We start from the raw sequence: 18,726 nt of genomic DNA on the forward strand, positions 1-18,726 counted from the left end.
GGAGCTGGGCGTCCAGCCCTGGCCCTGCCCCTTACCGTGTGATCGTAGGTGAGTCGTTCAGCATCTCTGAACCTTAGTGCCAATTTCCAGTTTTTTAATGAATAAAAAAATCAAAATGGAGACGAGAGTTCCTGGCTCTTCAGGAGACAATTGTTGAATGTCAATTAGGAAAACGTGTGCAAAAGCACGGAGCTTTTGCAGCCTCAGCCCCTTTGTTGCGCTGTCTAGAGAGGACAGGATATTACCATGTTGTCTATCACAGTGTACACGAAGCCCGCAGACAGACGGACCCTACTGCCCATTGGTTTTAAGGTAAATCAGGGGTGATGGTCACTTCTTCTTTGGGTCATTGGGTTAATGGCTACTGCCCTTTGTATCTGTCCTCCTTGATTGACCGCCTTGAATCTGCAATTTCTCTTTCCCCAAATTGGGAGGTACTCAGCCTCTATTTGGAGAAGGCAATGGCACCCCACTCCAGTACTCTTGCCTGGAAAATCCCATGGACGGAGGAGCCTGGTAGGCTGTACTCCATGAGGTCGCTAGGAGTCAGACACGACTGAGTGACTTCACTTTCACTTTTCACTTTCATGCATTAGAGCAGGAAATGGAACCCACTCCAGTGTTCTTGCCTGGAGAATCCCAGGGACCGGGGAGCCTAGTGGGCTGCCATCTCTGGGGTCGCACAGAGTCGGACACGACTGAATCGACTTAGCAGCAGCAGCAGCAGCAGCCGCCTCTATTTCGTCAAAGACTTTTTCTGCCCGTATTTTCTCTCCTCTCTTTCTAGGGCTCCATTTATATAGATGTCAGGTGCTTAGATACAGTCCCTGAGGCCCTAGGTTTGGAGTTTTGTTCTTTTGGTTTTAGGTTTTTTTTTTCAGTCTGTTCTTCAGGTTGGGTATTTTCTACTGATCCATCTTCACATTCACCGACTCTTTCTTCTGTTCTTGTTAATGAAGTGTTAAGCCTATTCAATCAACTTTTAATTTCAGATCTTGTATTTTTCAATTCAAGAATTTTTATTTGATTCTCTTTAATAGTTTTTATTTCTCCACTGAGATTCCCCATTTGGACATTCATTACAGGTATATTTTCCTTTATGTCCTTAAGGACAGTTAGAATAGCTGTTTTAAAACACTCTGTATTGATTTCTATTATGTAAGGATCACATTTTTCTGGGTTTGTGTGTGTGTGTGTGTGCCTGGAAGTTTGGGCCATATCCTGGACATTGTGAATGACGTGTTGTAAAGACTTTGGATTTTGTTATGTTACCCTCAAGCGCATTGATTAACAGCAAATGAAAATGTCTAATTTGGCTGGACTCAAACTCCAAACTTTTTCTCCCATGTGGTGGCCAGTAGCAGAAATCTCTTTTCAGTTCTTCTAACCTTTGTTGCAGAGAAGGCGATGGCACCCCACTCCAGTATTCTTGCCTGGAAAATCCCAGGGATGGAGGAGCCTGGTAGGCTGCAATCCATGGGGTCGCAAAGAGTTGGACACAACTGAGAGACTTCACTTTCCCTTTTCACTTTCATGCATTGGAGAAGGAAATGGCAACCCACTCCAGTGTTCTTGCCTGGAGAATCCCAGGGATGGGGGAGCCTGGTGGGCTGCCGTCTATGGGGTCGCACAGAGTCGGACACGACTGAAGCGACTTAGCAGCAGCAGTAGCAGCCACCTTTGTTGAGCTGCTTAGAGTGGCCCATGCTTGGATATTTCACAGGTTGGCCAATGCTTTGGGAAGAGTTTATACACAGGATTTGAGTCTGCTTCCACTGACTCTCCCTTCTGGGATTCCCACCCTCACATTCCAACTATTCGCAGTCCCTCCAAACTCTGTTCTCTGGCTCTTTAAGTCAGTAAGATTTCAGGTTTTCTGTCTGGCTTCCCTGGTGGCTCTGACAGTAAAGAATCCTCCTGCCAATGCAGGAGACCCAGGTTCGGAGGAGACCTGGGTTGGGAAGATCTCCTGGAGAAGGGAATGGCTCCCCACTCCAGTATTCTTGCCTGGAGAGTCCCATGGACAGGGGAGTCTGGTGGGCTACAGTCCATGGGGTCGCAGAGAGTCGGACACAACTGACCAACTGACACTTCCACTTCATCTGGATTTTCGTTGTCCCCCTTGGCAGAGGCTGGAGTCCACCATCGACAGAGCCCCATGGAAAAGTCACTCAAATGCCACTCCTGTCTTCCAAGTATTGACTCCCCTCCTTGTCGCCGGCTTTTGGCTGCTCTCCAGGGCCTTCAGACACTTGTTTACGCTTGTCGTCTGCTGGAGGGAGGTTGGTCTGCGGTCTTCACCAGCAGCCCCAGAGCCAGCCGTTTGGTCTCACAAGGCCGCACGGGAGGGCAGCAGGCGTTGATCCTGGTCACGCCTGCACCCACTCAGCGACATTAGTCACACCAGCCGTTCATCACGTATAGCTGAACATCCCAGAGGCTCAGCTCAAGGACAGGATGCAGAAGAGCCTCGCTTTAAGAGAAGGGGGACTTTGGACTTTCCTGGGTAGTCCGGAGCAGGAGGACCACCGGTTACAGTGCAGGAGGCACAGGTTCAATCCCTGGTCCAGGTACTGGGATCCCACATGCTGCGTGGAGTGGCCAGAAACAGAGGGAGGGAAGACAGACTCCGTGCTGCAAGCCAGCCCTGTCCAGTCAAGCTTCCTATGGTGATAGGAATGTGCTATATTCTGCACAGCCCAACGTGGCAGCTGCCAGCCACATGTGGCCAGTGTGACTGAGAGACTAAATTTTAAATTTTATTTCATTTTAATAAACAACCTGCTCCTACTGTGTAGCACAGGGAACTGTATATTCTATATATAGAATATATATATGTTCTGTATATTCTATAATACACAGAATAACTATATATACAGTCATTATATATATACTGTATATATATAAAATATGTGACATATATATATACTGTACGCTGCTACTGCTAAGTCACTGCTGCTGCTAAGTCACTTCAGTCGTGTCCGACTCTGTGCGACCCCATAGACGGCAGCCCACCAGGCCCTGCTGTCCCTGGGATTCTCCAGGCAAGAACACTGGAGTGGGTTGCCGTTTCCTCCTCCAATGTATGACAGTGAAAAGTGAAAGTGAAGTCGCTTAGTCGTGTCTGACTCTTATCGACCCCATGGAGTGCAGCCCACCAGGCTCCTCCGTCCATGGGATTTTCCAGGCAAGAGTACTGGAGTGGGGTGCCATTGCTTTCTCCCATATGTACTGTATAATATACAGAATAACTGTATATTCTATAATAAACCATAGCAGAAAAAATTTTAAAAAAAGAATGCATCTGTATGTATAACTGAATCACTTTGCTGTACACAAGAAATTAACACATTATAAAACAACTGTACGTCAATTAAAAAATGTTATGTCATTTCAGTGACAAGTTAATATTTCCACAGCTTCAGGAGGCTACTGGCTGCTATGTTGGTGCAAGTCTAAGCAAATTCCAGAAATTGGTCTGGAATTGACAGGAAAATAGAAAACAGGGTAGCTGTAAAAAAGAGTTACCAAAAGATTTACTGTAAGAAAGCAGAAGGAAATAAACTCAGCTAGGGCATGTAAAGTAGGATTTTATTTATTCCCTTCCCCCCAAGACGGTACGTACACCTGAAGAGCCCCTTTTGGAGTCCTGTTGCCCTGCAGAGTTGCTCATGGCATTTCAAACTGAGAGTTCTATTAGGCAGCAATTATAAAGGAACACAGACAGGTTTTTTAAAGTTATGGATTCCCCTAAGGTATTCGAGATAGGACATGATTTATAAAAATTAGATTTGCCTGTGACTTCTGGGAGAGCGCATCTCAGATTTGAAGCGAAGTTATCCATCGCTGGTTCTGTCTCAGTCCAGCCTTCCCCGCAAGGCACGCATCTCCTGGGTGTGGTGGGTGCCTGCCCAAGGTTCCCTGCCAGCAGTGGTCTGAGGACATGGGCGGGGCCGTCGACCCGCCACCCCGGGAAATAGTGAGAGCACTGAGGTTCCAGCTAGACTGCCTGAGGTGGTACTCCAGCTTCAGCGGGGTGCTATGGGCTCCAGAGCGTCTGTGTGCCTCAACTTGCACATCTGTAAAATGGGGACAGTAAGTCAGCCCACCTCCTCAGGATGTTTAGGGTGGAGGCATGAGCGTGTGGTAAAGAGTATAGAACATGGACACATCAGTCCTTTGCACGTGATAAAATGCTCAGTACGTCTTGGTGACATTTCTCTTTCTTCCTTACCGCCTCCTCCATGCCCAGGTTCTGTCTCCCTCTCCCTGCTCTTTCTGACTGTCCCCAAACCCCATGACTCACCCCTTGTCTCCCCAGCCCTCATGCATCATTCTGGACAGACACCAGAACAGCCTCCACCCCCTCCTCTCCCACCTGCCTGGCTCCCACCCCCGCCCCCCAGCTCTTCTTTCTCCTTTGAGAAGCGTCTGACCTCATGCTCCATTCAGAACGCGTATGGCTGTCATTCTCCCGTATTTCCACCTGCCCTAATTCTTATAGGGGAAGCGGGGGGTGGGGGGGGGAGAGGCAGGCTAATTGGATACGAAAAGCGAACAGAGGAAGACCGGAACAAGGATCAAATGAGTGAGGCTCTGGCCTCAAGTACAAAATTGAATGGGTGCCCAAGACATTCAGTCATCGAGATAAATAACGTTTTAATGCAGTATTTTTTAAAAATCCAAATTAATGCGAAAGTCACATGATGAATAAAATATCAGAATGTTCCCAGAAGACCAAATCTGCCCCTGCCCTTTCACCGCACCGCCTCCCCCAGCGCCAGTGCCCTCAGAGCCTGACTTTATTTAACATCTTGCTGTTTTGTTCATCGTAGAATGTCTTACATTAATTTGTATTTTTTAAAACGTTACATTAAAATATTTATTTTGATGACTCAGATTTTTGCCACCCTTCCTTTAAATTTTGCCCCAACGCCTCGCTCTTCTCACCTTGATCCTGGCCCTGAAACAGAGTCCTTGCGAGCAGAGGCTCATTCTAGGGGAAGCCAGCTGTTGGGGGAGGGGGGGCAGGAGGGTCTCAACAGTCCCCAGGGAGCCCTCTGGGGCCACTTGCTCCTTGTCCAGCCTTTTAGCCACTGGAGGCTGGGGCAGGGGCCACCCCTGAGCCACATACAGGAAGACAGTCCCCCTGACACAGTGATCATGCACACCCCCAAATGAGCCCTGTAACATGTACCTCTGGGGTCCGTGGTGACAACCACACAGTGCAGCCTGAAGAAGGACGCCGCTGCTTCTGCTCTGAAGCAGCCCAGGAAACGTGTCTTCTTGGGTGCTTTTCTGCGGCCACCTCACCATTTGGGGACCTCCCAGACCCTGGGCTGATGTCTCCTCTTCCTCCTCCCCCTCCCTGATCTGGGAGAGGCAGTCCCATGGGCTGACTACACGCAGGGGTGGGTGGGGTGAGTGGACAGAGGCCAGAGGAGGGGGCCTGGCACTGCCAACCCTGTCATTGCCTCTTCGCACGCCCACCACAGCTCTCTTTCCAGACCCAAAATAGCTGCCCCAGCCCCACCCCTGGCACAGCTAGAAATGCCCAAGTTGTGAGTGTCTGGGGCGGGGCACTCGCCAGATCCCCCAAAGCCTGGGCAGGGTGAGTAGGAACAGGGCGGGGTGTCTCCCCCCTTCCTGTACCTGCGGGGGAGCGGGGGCCCTGGTGTCCAGCAGGCCGCCAGCCAGGCCTGTTGGCATCATCCCACGCTCCCTGCTTCCTGACCCCCAAGGGTGTCCCAGCTCCTTTCTCGCTGGCAGGAGAGAGCTGGCCCGTCTCCTGGGAGGGGAGCCTGATGCTCCTGAGTCAGACCCAAGGGAAGGGCAGGAAGCTGGCATTTCTGGAGCAGCTGATCTGCACCAGGCAGGGTATGAACATCCGAAATTTCAGCCAGCTTTCCCGTCACCCTGTAGGCGGGGCCCAGATCCTCCATCATCGTGCGAGATTTTAAATATTGAAGAAATAGCGCTCAACATCTCTGGAACATTCTGTGTTCTAGCCGCTGGAAGGTGGACGCCAGGCACAGTCTCAGCGGCTAGTACACCCAGCCCTGCTTCATTCCCACAGCCCAGATGTCGTCCCAGCCAAGCGGAACCTTGTATTCCTGGTTATTAAAATTTTAATGACTCCTGACTGCAGTTTCTTCTCCTGGTTTAAGGCAGTGGTACTAGAAGGGACGGGCTTCCCAGGTGGCGCAGTGGTAAAGAATCCACCTGCCAACGCCAAGAGTCATGGGTTCCATCCCTGGGTCAGGAAGATCCCCTGGAGAAGGGAATGGCAACCCACTCAGTATTGTTGCCTGGAGAATCCCGTGGACAGAGGAGCCTGGCGGGCCACAGTCCATGGGGTCACAGAGAGTCAGACACACCTGAGAGATTAAACAGCAATGGCAAGAAGGGCCTGCATCTCACAGACTAGGATGCCAAAGCTCTCAGGGCCGAGCCGTTCGATCACGCCTGGGTTTGAACTTGGCTCCCTGTGGGTCTGGAGCCCGAGCACTCTTTTCCAGGTTGCATTCGTTCCGGGCAAGGCTGGGGCCGGACTTTGGGGCAGAGACCCACCTCCCCGCTGCGCGACAGCTTAGAGGACCCCCAACCCTGCGTGCTGACCCAAGGTCAAGACCAGATGCTGTAAAGTGGCCACAGCGACCAGTGATGTCCGCACTCTGGGGACTAAAGGCTTTGGGCTGTCTCGCCCTCTCTTGTGTCCTGTCTGGACGAGGTCTCTGTGGTTCCATGACCCTGGACTGCAGACATTTAGGGCCCTGCACCTGTTAGGACGGGAAGGTGTGAACAGAAAGATGGGGGAGGGGCTCACCTTACCTGCTCATCCTGCTGGGTCCACCCACCTGGCCGTGGGGAGGCCCTCCGCAGGCTGGAGGGCAGACACCCTGAGGTGTAGTTTATCTAGAGCAGGGGAAGGGGGAGGGGAGGGGGCGAGGGAGGTGGGGAGGGGTGCTGTCGGCCCCCACACGGTCCAGAGTGCCGGCTGGGAGCTGAGTGCCCTCACCCATGTATCCTTCCCAACCCCTTCTCCTCCTGTGTCAGAGGAAAGTGCTCAACCTCAAGAACTCTCAAAAAGAATACCCTTTCTAACGTAACGTATATTGTTATGTTATATGATAATATTATTACTATACTTTATTGCATTCCATTTATCCACTCCATGCTCTGTGCCAGACGCCCTGCCAACTCTTTGACCGGCTTTATAACCCACTCGGCGGTATCTGTATTCATGTCAGCTCTACGTTACTAGTGAGAAGCCCCGAGGCTCAGGGAGGTTGAGTGCTTTTTCCCCGAGTTGCACTGTCAGCATGTGAACCCGTGTGGCGTGCTGTCTGTCAGGGTCCCTCTGTCCGGCGTCTGTCTGGTGGGACAGGTCCTCCTCTCTCAGCCGCTGTGCCCCCCAAGTCCCCGCTGGACTCAGACACAATTTCGGGTCCTGGCCCCTGCGCACAGGGGCCCTGGTGAAGGCGGGCAGTTCCAACTGAGCAGCGAACAGAAGTACTATTTAGCTTTCTCTTTCTTCTGCTAGAAAAGGCGGTCCCTTTCCTTCTCTTGTGTATTCTCCTCTCTTACTTGTTTCTTGGCTGATTTTTCATCCTTTGAAATGAGACCCCATCCTGGGATCCAGGCCACTGGCTGGAAGAAGCTGGAAGCAGGCAGGCCTGGGGCTGCAAGGGCTGGGAGGTGGGCATCCCTCCCATGTGGGGTGACTCACAACCCCAGGATTCAGGGCTGGGAACCCCCACGGGGGAGGGTCAGGACCCCAGCCGGCAGCCTTCCCTCGGGGCTCCTGGTGGAAGCCCTGTTAGCTTGACCCCGATTCAGCACATGCCTATGGAAGGCCTTGTGGACTTTAGTATCCGCATCTGTCTAATGGGCTAAAGCCCGAGCTGTGACGTCACCGGCTGGATGATAAAAGGAGACGCAGTCCGTGTAAAAGTGCCTGGTCCAGTGGTTAAGACTGTGCTTCCACTGCAGGGGGCGCTGGTTCGGTTCCTGGTCGGGGTTCCTTGCCGCACAGAGTGGCCAAAATAATTTTAAATAATTTTAAAATGCCACACAGATATTAGACATAGCTTGATTATCATTCCATTCTTTCCTTCCTTTTTTTTTTTTCTTTTCCCTCTTCCCTTTCTTTCTTCCAAGTGAAGTTAGCTTCAGAACAAAGCATCCGTGGCTGCCTGGGTAGGGTCACTGTCATTAACGGAGGAATTCTGGGAGATTGCAGAGGAAACCCGGTGGGACCATTTACAGAGCCAACCACAGGCGCACGTCCTCGGATTCTCCGGCTCCTCCGACGTCTGCCCGCGGACCTGTGGGCTGAGAGCCTGTGTTCTGTGCCAGGTCACAGGCAGAACGTGAGGCCTTCCTCTCCTTTCTCTGCCCAGCATCCTCCCTGTTTCATCAGAAGGCAGCAGACGGCAGAGCTCAGATGTGAACCCAGGCGGCCGGGTCTCCATGCTGTACTTCTTCTCAGACGAGCTAGGTTATTCCTCTGACTGTATTTCTGTTAAAACCAGAACAGGTTTACAAAGGGAACAGAGATGGAATAACCAGAGAACAGCTGCACGAGAATTAAGAAATCGTTTTCACAAAAGGTGTGCTAAAAAAAAGTCCCATGTTGGTCAAATGTGAATGCCCCAACCGAAGGTGACTCAGGGTTTATAAACAGCCACAAACGGCTGTCCAGCCAGCACCCAAGCAAATGCCACCTGTTAATAACGGGCTGTGCCCAAAAGACCCTGATGCTGGGAAAGATCGAAGGCAAAAGGAGAAGAAGGTGGCAGAGGATGACACGGTTGGATGGCACCACCAACTCAACAGACACGAGTTCAAGCAAAATCCAGGAGACAGTGAAGGACAGAAGAGCCTGGCGTGCTGCAGTGCATGGGGTCGACTGGACAACAACAGGCTGTGCCCAGTAACTCCGGGTCTCACGTGAGGCTGAGGGAGAAAGCTCTTCTTCTCTGTCCTGGTTGGACATGGTGAGCTCCGTTTAATGTAAGGAAGTCATCTTCCTTTATTTTAAAAAGAAAAAAGCTCATAAGATAAAAGCTCACCGGGCTCTCGGAATTATTCATATTTAACAAAAGCTGTTTGCTGCTTTGCTCTGTTGATCTGCTTGTTTGGAGCCAACCTGCTGCTTCCCACGTCCCTGGCTGTGTCTCTGCCCCCAGTCCGTGGTGTCAGGAGAAAGAAGAGGAATGGTCCCCGAGTATCTCCCTTCCTGACAGCGACTTTCAACAAGTGGCATGGCTTTTCCCAATGGTCCGTCCTTGGCCCGAGCCACCCCCGCCCCCCAGGCAATGCCCTCCAAAGTCCTGGGTATTTCCTAGGAGCCTCAGAAACCCAGGGCCGAGGCACCCCCGAAGCTCCCCTTCCAGGGGGACTGGCACTCTTTGGCCAGCAGGGAGGCCCACGCCCCATCCCTCCCATCCTTGCATCTCCTTCCCTGGACCCCTTCCCCCAGATTCACGGCTTCCAGCCTCCAGCCCTCCCCAGGTGTTTGGAGTCTGCGGCATTTCAATTCCATGTTTGCTTTTTATGAAAGGGAAGAGATCCGTCTGCAGAATATTAAGTGGCTCCAGCAGCTTTGGAGGCAGAGCCGCTAATCCGCCGACATCTGCTGCTTATGTGATCTTGGTGCCTGGCAGCCCCATTCCTGGTCCCCTCCCCACCTCGGCCCTTGCTCAACCCCCGACTCCATCTGAGCTCCAGGCTTTGAGGTGCAAAGGGAGAGAATGAGAGATTCAGGCCAGCCCCAGTGCTCGCCCAATGGCAGGGGTGGGGCTTGGACTTGACCTCTGAGTTCCCCCCACGGCCCAGGGCAGGGACCTGGCCAAGACAAGCGTCCATGGGAGGGCTCCTCTCCTGCCCTTGGCTCAGTGGACAGAGGAGGCGAGAGGCCACATGAGTCCAGAGTCTGATGGCGAGCTCCCAACACGCACCCGCACCAGGCCGTGTGCTCCATCCACCTGCCACACCTTCACAACAGCTGTTGTCCCCACCTGGGACGTGCTTCTCCCTGCCTTCGACCGTTGCAAGCCCCCCAGCCTTCGAGGCGTGCTCTGGTTGCGGTGCGTGGGGGCTTCTCTCTAGTTGGGCCTTGCTGGCTTCTCTAGTTGCAGCACGTAGGCTCAGTTCCCCGGTGGCGTGTGGGACCTCAGTTCCCCGAACAGTGATCGAAACTGTGTCCCCTGTAGTGAAAGGCAAATTCTCAACCACTGGACCACCAGGGAAGTCTGTGAATGGCATGGTCATGGACAAAACTTGTTTGACCTCTTGGGGCCTCAGTTTCCCTGTCATTAACTCAGGGATAATAACCAGTTTCCAAGGTAGCCCCGGGGACTAATAGGTAATGTGTGTTTAAAGGCCTCGACACAGACATTGGTTCGTCAATGTCAATTTCGGTATGGAGGCAGCCGAGGGTTCCCACCACTGGTTCCTTGTGTCCGGTCTCCCCACTCTTGGCTCTGATGGGGTTCAGAATGAACAGACAACCAAGCGTGTTTCCATGCTCAGCATCACCTCCATGCCCAGAGTGGGGTACCCCAGAGCTCCCCCGATCCTTCTCTTCCAGCCCCCACAGTGGCCTCCACACTGACCTGCATCCATCCCTCCCTCCCCGGGAGCAGCGTGAGGCTGGGACCGTCTGCCCTGGCCTGGGAGCTGGAGCTATCTCTGAGTGCCCGCCAGAGGATCGGGGTGAGGGCTCTCGAGCTGAGAGCTTGCCCGGGAGAGAGCTTAGAGTGCAGTGTAAATGAAGCCAGAGAGAGAAGTGCAGACGAGTTGATTCAAAGATGAAGTCGCCGAGGGCACTCTGAGAAGCAACCTACCTCGAGGCCAGCTGGCCAGCTGCCGTCGTACGTAGCGTCCTCCGTAAGCTCTGTGGTCAGCCTGGCCGGGTTCAGATCCTGTCCCCACATCCTCCCAGGGAGATCTGGGACAGGTGGCTTCCTCTCTTTGAGCCTCGGTTTCTCGTGTCTAAAGTGGGTGGAACAACAGCTCCTGCTTTGTTGTCTGCTGGGAAGTTAATCTGGGTAGGATGGGCTCAGCACCCAGTAAGTGATGGTCATTGCAGTCATCTGATCAGATGCTGGGAGGGCAGGAACAGAGGCTCGGGGGCTCTCAATTTCCCAGCAACAGGCTGTCTTTTTTAACTTACTATCTTTGCTCACTTCCCTCCTCTCTTCCAAGTGGCCCTGGGCTCTGGCTGTCTCACAGTTTAGCAGTGTGATTTTTTGGATCCTTCTCGCATGGAAGGAGCTGAATTTCTAGTTTCTCCTTCCCAGTGGCCACAGGAAGCTCAGTAAATTGCGAGTGGTGGGTGTGGCCGGAGAGGGCAGAGGGGTCTGGTGACATGAACTTCATTGTGTTCTGGAAGGTTTTCCGGGGGTAGGCGGTGGGCGGCGCAGGGGGCAGAGGTTGGTGTCCTAGCAGAGCGCACTCAGCCATCATCTAGACTGTGTGGATGCCCACCTCTCGGAGGCGGGGTCCCCCTGCCCCCCCCGACTTTCACTCATGACACAGATGTCACGGGTCCCCTCCAAGCTGCCTTCACACGAGGGAATCCTATCTCAAATATGTTGCACAAATGAATAATAAAAACAAAGGAAAATGACCCTCTTTATTGAAACTCATTTTATGAATAAAACAATTATTCTGGTAATTGAAAAAATGTGTCGTTAAATTAAATGCAGTGGTTCCTATTAAAATTTTAGTGCGTCTTTTGCTGCTGCCGGCTAGAGGCTGGTAATTATAGTCGAGAGTTTCGCTTTCTCTTTATTGTTTTTTAATCTCTCCGTGCTGCGGCTCTCCGACAATATTTTATGTCAAAGAGATTTAGGGCTGCGATCCAGACGGGAGGGCGAAGCCGGCGACGGCTGGGGGCGGGCAGCCGGGCCCCGTGTCATCCGCCGCCCATGCTGGGTTGACTGTCACTCTGGCCACCCGCCCATCTGGATTGGTCTCTTCCGCTGTCTGTCAGCCTAGTGGCAGCCAATCACAGCCCTCAGGTCCAGTGCCTCCCCGCCCACCCCCTTCTCCGACCTCCTCCTTCCAGGAGAGGGGTTCAGGGGAAAAGAAGGCCTGTACCGGGTCTGTGGGTGGCCTGGGTCTCAGCTCCTCTGGAAGCAGCAGGGTAGGGTGGGTGGGGCAGACCTGAGGTTCTTCCTGCCCTTGTGGGGGCAGTTGAGGAAGGTTCTGGAAACCCTATGTGCAAGCACCGTGAGGGCAGGGACCACCTTGCCTGTCTAGCTCACTGTGGAATTCACGGCTCCCCCCCAGAACCAGTGATGCCTCAGAGGCTTTCGATTCTTGTCGAGGAAGGAAGGGCGGGAGGGAGAAAGAGAAGGCTTGGGCCAGGCTAGGTTAAGCAGAGAGGAGCAATACAGGAGAGCGGGGAAAGGCCTGAAAAAAAGCTCTGGGTTCCTTTCCAGGCCTCCCTCCATCCCCTCCAGAGACGTCGGAGGAGGGAAGACCAAAGACAGTCTCCCTCTCCGCTCCTGGCAGGAGCTGCAGGGCTCTGACTCAGACAGTTGGTAACTGCCCTTGATGTGTTATGTCTCCATGGCTCGGACTGCATTTCTGCTCTTTGTCTGAGAGATTAAGCTCCTGATGGGCAAGGTCTCTGGCCCTGCAACCTGCCACTGGGAGCTTGATGGATCAGGCTGGGCGTGGGAGCTCCCTGGCATTTATCAGCAAGGCACAGGGAGCTGGTAGGGGCCAAATGCTGCTCTCTAGCCCTGTGGGCTGAGCTCTCAGCACGGGGCCAGAAGCAAGGCCGGGCGAGGGGCTCTGGACCCCCCACCCGCCTGCTCTGTGGCTTCAGGCTACCGTCAGGACCCCCTGTACCATTCCTGGGCTGTTCCCTCTCAGATCCTTTCCTTGGCCTTCCCCTGCTCTGTCCTGGATCGCAGGTGGCTATCTTCTGGTTTCTCAGGCTCCGAGGCAGCTGGACTCCGGTTGAGCGTGGCTGATGGGAGGCACTGGCGAGTGGGAAGGAGAGGGAAGCTGGGGTGTGCCCCCATCTCTGAGTCTCCCCTGGCATTCCTTACAGCCACTGTTTTGTTCGGGACTCCAGCTCCTGGCAGACAGGAGGCCCTGTCCGTGCTGTCCCCGGCAGCCCACCCGAGGTTCTAATAACCTGCTTCCTCCGGGACCCTTCCCTCCTAGGGCTGGTGGGAATTCCTGTCTTGCTAACCTCTGCGTCGTTCCCTGTCCCCGTTTGCCTTCTCAGCTCCCCTGGAACCAGTGTCCTATAGTGGATTCCTGTGTGTTAATACATCAAGTCATTTCTGTTTCCTGGTTGGACTCCAGCCTGCCCTGTGAACATCGCTGGGAGAGAAATGGGGGCAGAGGGGCTGCCCTGGCAGGGGTAAGAGTGGGAGAGGCCCCGCAGCCCCTCCCAGCCCTCCCCCTGCCCAAGGGAGGCTGCTGTGTCCAGACAGGTGGCTGTTCCTGTCCAGCCCTCTCTACTGATCATTTTATGCTGATCTATTCACATGGGATAGCGTCTCATTTGCAGTAATTGAGCTATTTTCCCAGTTGGGCAAAGGGTTAGGAGGTTAGGGCCCTTTCCTGGGATGGTAGTATTCTGAAGAATAAATTACAGAGCCATTAACCCTCTGTTAATGGAGCAGAGTGGCTGGGAGGCCAGGGGGAGTCATGCTCTCTGCCCCTTCCACCCGCCTCTTCCCCTTGCCCCCTACAGCGCCAAGTTCAGCTTGAGTCCTCTTAGTCAGAGCTCCATCAGGCATATTTCTGAACCGGGCCAGTTCACCTTGATCTAGAAATAACCAGGGCACTATATCAGAAAAGAGCACAGGGAGAGCCATGGAAGGAGGGAGGGAGCAGGCAAGGAGACAGGCTGGGTGACGCAGCTAAATGCCAGGTGACCTGGAGCCTGGAAAACACGGGGCTTAGTGTCCAGCAGAGTGGCAGGAGGTGCGTGTTGGTTGGGCACCTACTGTGTACCAGGTACTCTCACCTTTATCAACTTCCTCATCTCATTGAATTCTCTATTCTGTGAAGTAGGAGTCATTGTTCTTATTTTATAGACAGAGGGATCTGAGGTTCAAAGATATTTAGTGGCTGGTCCAAGGTCACACAGACAGGACCACTTCCTGTCCACTCCCGTCCTTCCCTAGTGGCTCAGATGGTGAAGAATCTGCCCACGATACCGGAAACCCGGGTTCAATCCCTGGGTCGGGAAGATCCCCTGGAGGAGGGAATGGCAACCGACTCCAGTGTTCTTGCCCGGAGAATCCTGTGGGCAGAGAAACCTGGCAGCTACCGTCCATGGGATCACAGAGGGTTGGACACAACTGAGCGACTAACACTCGCCCTGCCTCTCTTTGCTAACTCTCTGCCTTATCACCTCCTACAAGACTTACTAAGTACCTAAGCTGAACCCTGGGATGCTGGCAGCGTATAATCTAAAACAGACAGCCCACCAAGAGGGGCACAGGTGCACACATGGATGTGCCATTCATTTCTCCGTTCATTCGTTCGTTCGTAAGTCCATTCATTCGTACATTCACCAGATAGCCTCTCTTTGCCCAGCACTGTCCAGGCTCCAGGGCTAGAGTTGTGAATTCGTCAGATTTTTTTCTTTTTTTTTAATCCTCACTGAACTTACAGTCGAGCAGGGAAAATTCCCTCTAGGAAGACCGGTGCCCAGGAAGTATTGATGGTAAATCATGGTGAGTGTCACGAGGAATGACGCGCAGAGCGGACCATTTCCAGCAGTCTGCTGGTTGGCTCCTTGCGTAGGCTGGGGTCCTCAGAGCTCAACCCTCAGACTCTGCTCTGCCCTTTGCTCTCCACCCTGCCCCTGGTGGCTCGGCACTTGCTGTCATCTCTAAACCCAGGTCTACCCCCGGTTACTCTCCTGAGCACAGAGCCTCTTCTGACATCCTGCTAATAACTTCCTCTGCTTGAATGTACCTGAGAGTGGAGGGGAGCAGCGCTGTGCTGGGGAGCGTTAACAGCCGGCCCTGGGCTTGTAGCAGCTGCCAGTTTCCATGGTGTAAGCGCTCCCACCATGACTGATTTCAAGCCACACTGACTCATTTGAAAAGACTGGGAAAGATTGAAGGCGGGAGGAGAAGGGGACGACAGAGGATGAGATGGTTGGATGGCATCACCGACTCAATGGACCTGATTTTGAGTAAACTCCAGGAGTTGGTGATGGACAGGGAGGCCTGGCGTGCTGCAGGCCATGGGGTCGCAAAGAGTCAGACACGACTGAGCGACTGAACTCGAGTGAACCGAACCTGAAATGACTGAACAGAGATTTGGGGAGAGACATGCACACGTGCTCGCATGAGGCGACGCAAGCTGACTCTAGCACCCACACCCCCAAGACCACGGGAACTTGCCATCTCCCGCCTCAAGCCGGCACTTTTTCCAGGGTTCCCAGCCTCAGTCCAGGGCACCAACAGCCATCGTGCCAGAAGCCTTCAGCCACTGCCAGCCAGTCAAATGCAGTCACGTGGGACCTGCCGTGTTACATCTTGCCTCTGGGTCTTGCACATGTGTCCCCTCCCTCTAGAGCATGCCCCCACCTCTGGTTGGCTGACCCCCATCTGTCCTTCAAGTCTTCACTTAGATACCCCCTCCTCCAAGAAGCCTTCCCCGATGCTTCCAGCCTGGATTGCCCACTTCTCGCCGCCCACAGCACTTTACCGTGCCTTATCCGAACCCTCGGCCTGCAAACAGTCTGAGGGCAGGGGTTGAACCTTGACAGTGCCCCGGACTTGCCGGGTTTTCAGAGAATGGTTTCTGGGCAAATGACTGAAGGATCAAATTACTTAATAAAAATTAATTGTCAAGTACAAGCAAAAAGGTAAAAGATTACCTCCAGAACCCTGAGCGAAGAAGTAGTGGGAAGCTTTCTTCAATAGTGAGCAACCCCAGCTGGCCGGCCACCTGCTCCACAGTGATCCAGGAAGGCTGCCTGGAAGAGAAAGCCACCTCCTCTCTTGCCACCCCTCTCTCCTCTGCCCCCTCCCTGCTCCCCACTCTAGCTTCTCTGGTCAGCCTAAGAGCTTCCTCACAAGAAAAGACTTGCTGGGGTTTTTTTGCCTTTGGCAGAGAAAGCAATTTTTTTTTTTTTTTATCAGCCAGCAACAGGGCCAGGGCAGGGGCTGCTGGCGCCCGGTGTCTCAGCAAACAGTGAGAAGGCCAGTGGCGTCATGGTGACAGGAGTCCTTGATGTGTCTCTTTAGAAGGCAATTGGGGTCGTCATTGAAACTCAGCACTGAGAAGGAGAAAGCTGGCAGCAGCAGCTGCAGGCGTGGATGACACGTCTCGGGGGGTCTGAGCCGGTGGCTGGGGCCAGGGGCCACCCCAGCCCTGGGGCAGCAGCAGGACTGGGTGTACCTGATGAGAGGCAGACCTGATCTGCCCCCACACTGGCTGCCCTGGACGGGGCAATGACCACGCCACGTCTTCAGGAGGAGACAGCTGTCTCTGGAGCAGGTCATGCTGCCCAGTGGGCACCAAGAGCTGTGGAGGGAGGGAGGAAGGTCATTCAACAGAGAACACAGCACATCTAGATTCTGTGCCACATGGTCTGTGAACATCAGTTTCAGCATCTCCTAAACAAGATCGGGATTGTCTGCCCACCCCAGGAGGAGGCCTTGCCTTGTGCCCTGGGAGCTGTCGGGAGGGACTGGAAGAGGAATGAGGATGCTGGGTTGTGGCTGCCCTGGCAGGACGTTCTGCTGGGCAGGGGGTGATGGGATGGGGGTCACCAGCAGGGTCGTCTCCCCTCCTGGCAGGGGTACGCCTGGAATCCTCCAAGCTTTGGGGGAACAGAAAGGACCCTCGCTGGAATTCCACCCCTGTCACCCCCTAACTCTGAGACATTGGGCGTATGACTTAACCACTCTCAACCTCAGTTTGCTCAGTCTGTAAAATGGGCCAATAAAACTCAGCGGATCTAAGCGAGACGAAAAATGTGATCAGCAGACAGCACCACCCCAGCATCTTGAAACACGTTTCTTCTTCGCTCTCTGCCTTCTGACCAGGAGCCTGATGGAGGCCAGTGAGAGCGTTTAGGGACATCTTCATGGGTGGGACAGTCCATCTGGGGTGGGACTGGCGGGCCCTGCCAGGAGGGAAGGGGTGCAGTGACAGGCTCCACCCGCTGCTGCAGACCTGCCCTCAGTTCCTAAGGTGGGCAGAAGGCCCAGCACGGGACACTCCGGGAAATGCATGCAGGGGACTAGGGTGTGACTACCTGGAGCCTGGGTCCAGCCTCCTCGCTCCCGGGGAGACGGCACAGGGAAGCCACTAAAGGCGCTGGATCTCATCCACCTCTGCTGCTGCTGAGCTCTGCGGCCAGAGCGCGCCTGCACCTCTCAGAGCAGCCCTGTTCTCTGGTCTCTGACACCAGAGTGGCTGGGTGTTTAGAAACCATCCACAGACTCTGAGATGTAAGCTCCCCTCCAGATCACAAGTCTTGGAAGGTCAGAACTGAAAGGGGTTTAAGGGCACTTGGCCTGGCCCCTCCGTGGACCCACAGGGACCCTGAGGCCCGTCTCCCCACCAACCATGTCCTGCTCCCCTCTGGTCGCCCAGGGCTGGAGGAGGGGCTGTCTGAGCAGCAATCTCTCCCAGCCCAAGGACATCCCCCTCGTCCTCCGCTTCAGGGCACCAGCCTGCCAGCGGCCCCCCGCGTCTCGAGGCGAGTCTCCTGCCCTGGAAAGAGCAGCTGGCCCAGGTGTCATCTCAGAGTGAAAGTGCCCATTAAACCACCATTGGCTGCCAGGCCCGTCGAGTCCCGGGAGCGATGTTCGCAGACATGTCAGCCTAATGAATTAATTGAATTAATTGATCCTTCCCTCCTCCGCCTGCCAGCTGAGGTTGAATTCAGGCACCTCATCCTGCCCCAACCCCGGGCTGGGGAGGGAGTGTGTGGCAGGGGCAGCACAGCTGACCCCCATCTCCTCCCTCTCCCCCCTCCCTGGGATCTTCCCCAGCCTCACCCAAAACACCCTTGGGGCTCCTTTTCTCCACCTCTCTCCAATTGGCATCTTTTAAAAATCAAGGCTTTATGGGACTTTCCTGGTGGTCCAGTGGTTAGGATTCCATGCTTCCAACGCAGGGGGTGTGGTTCCATCCCTGGTCAGGGAACTAAGTTCCCACCTGCCGCATGGCTCAGCAAAAAAAAATATATATATATATTTTTTTTAATTAAAACTTGAAACATAAAATTAATACTTTACTCTTAGGTTCATTTTTACATTGTGCAGAAAGTATGGAGAATTCCCAGAGACCCCTGCCTCCCCACATGCACAGCACCCCCGCCCCCCAACTATCCACGTTCCCCACCAGCTCGGTACATTTATTTCAGTCGATGGCCCAACGTCCTCACGGCATTACCATCCAGAGTGCAGAGTTCCCGTGGCAGTGCACTCCTGGTGGTGTCCAGTCTGTGGGTTGGGACAGATGCATAGTGACATGTATCCACAATTACAGCATCGCACGCAGTCGTTTCTCTGCCCCCAGAATCCTCTGTGCTCTGCCTCGTCATCCCCCCTGCCCTCCTCCCCACTGGCAGACGCTGATCTTTTTACTGCCTACATAGTTTTGCCTCTTCCAGAATGTCGTGCAGTTGGAATCATACAGTATGTCGTTTTTCAAATTGGCTTCTTTTATTAAGTCAATGCATAGTAATTCGCTCTGCATTTAAGGTTCCTCCGT

The 18,726-nt window shown here is 53.8% G+C and overlaps 1 protein-coding gene and 1 long non-coding RNA gene across 3 annotated transcripts in view; one reads left to right on the forward strand and one right to left on the reverse strand.

Moving 5' to 3' along the window:
* Positions 1 to 18,726, forward strand: part of SDK2 (sidekick cell adhesion molecule 2) — a 348,454-nt gene that overhangs the window by 62,099 nt on the left and 267,629 nt on the right. The gene's annotated exons all lie outside the window — the stretch shown is intronic.
* LOC132343127 (uncharacterized) lies at positions 3,571 to 6,288 on the reverse strand. The gene is made up of 2 exons (XR_009491817.1): positions 5,198 to 6,288; positions 3,571 to 4,079 (listed from the first exon to the last, which is right to left on the reverse strand). It is a non-coding gene; the product is annotated as an uncharacterized lncRNA (long non-coding RNA).

This window comes from Bos taurus, chromosome 19 (genome assembly GCF_002263795.3).
Source record: "Bos taurus isolate L1 Dominette 01449 registration number 42190680 breed Hereford chromosome 19, ARS-UCD2.0, whole genome shotgun sequence".
Classification (NCBI taxonomy): Eukaryota; Metazoa; Chordata; class Mammalia; order Artiodactyla; family Bovidae; genus Bos; species Bos taurus.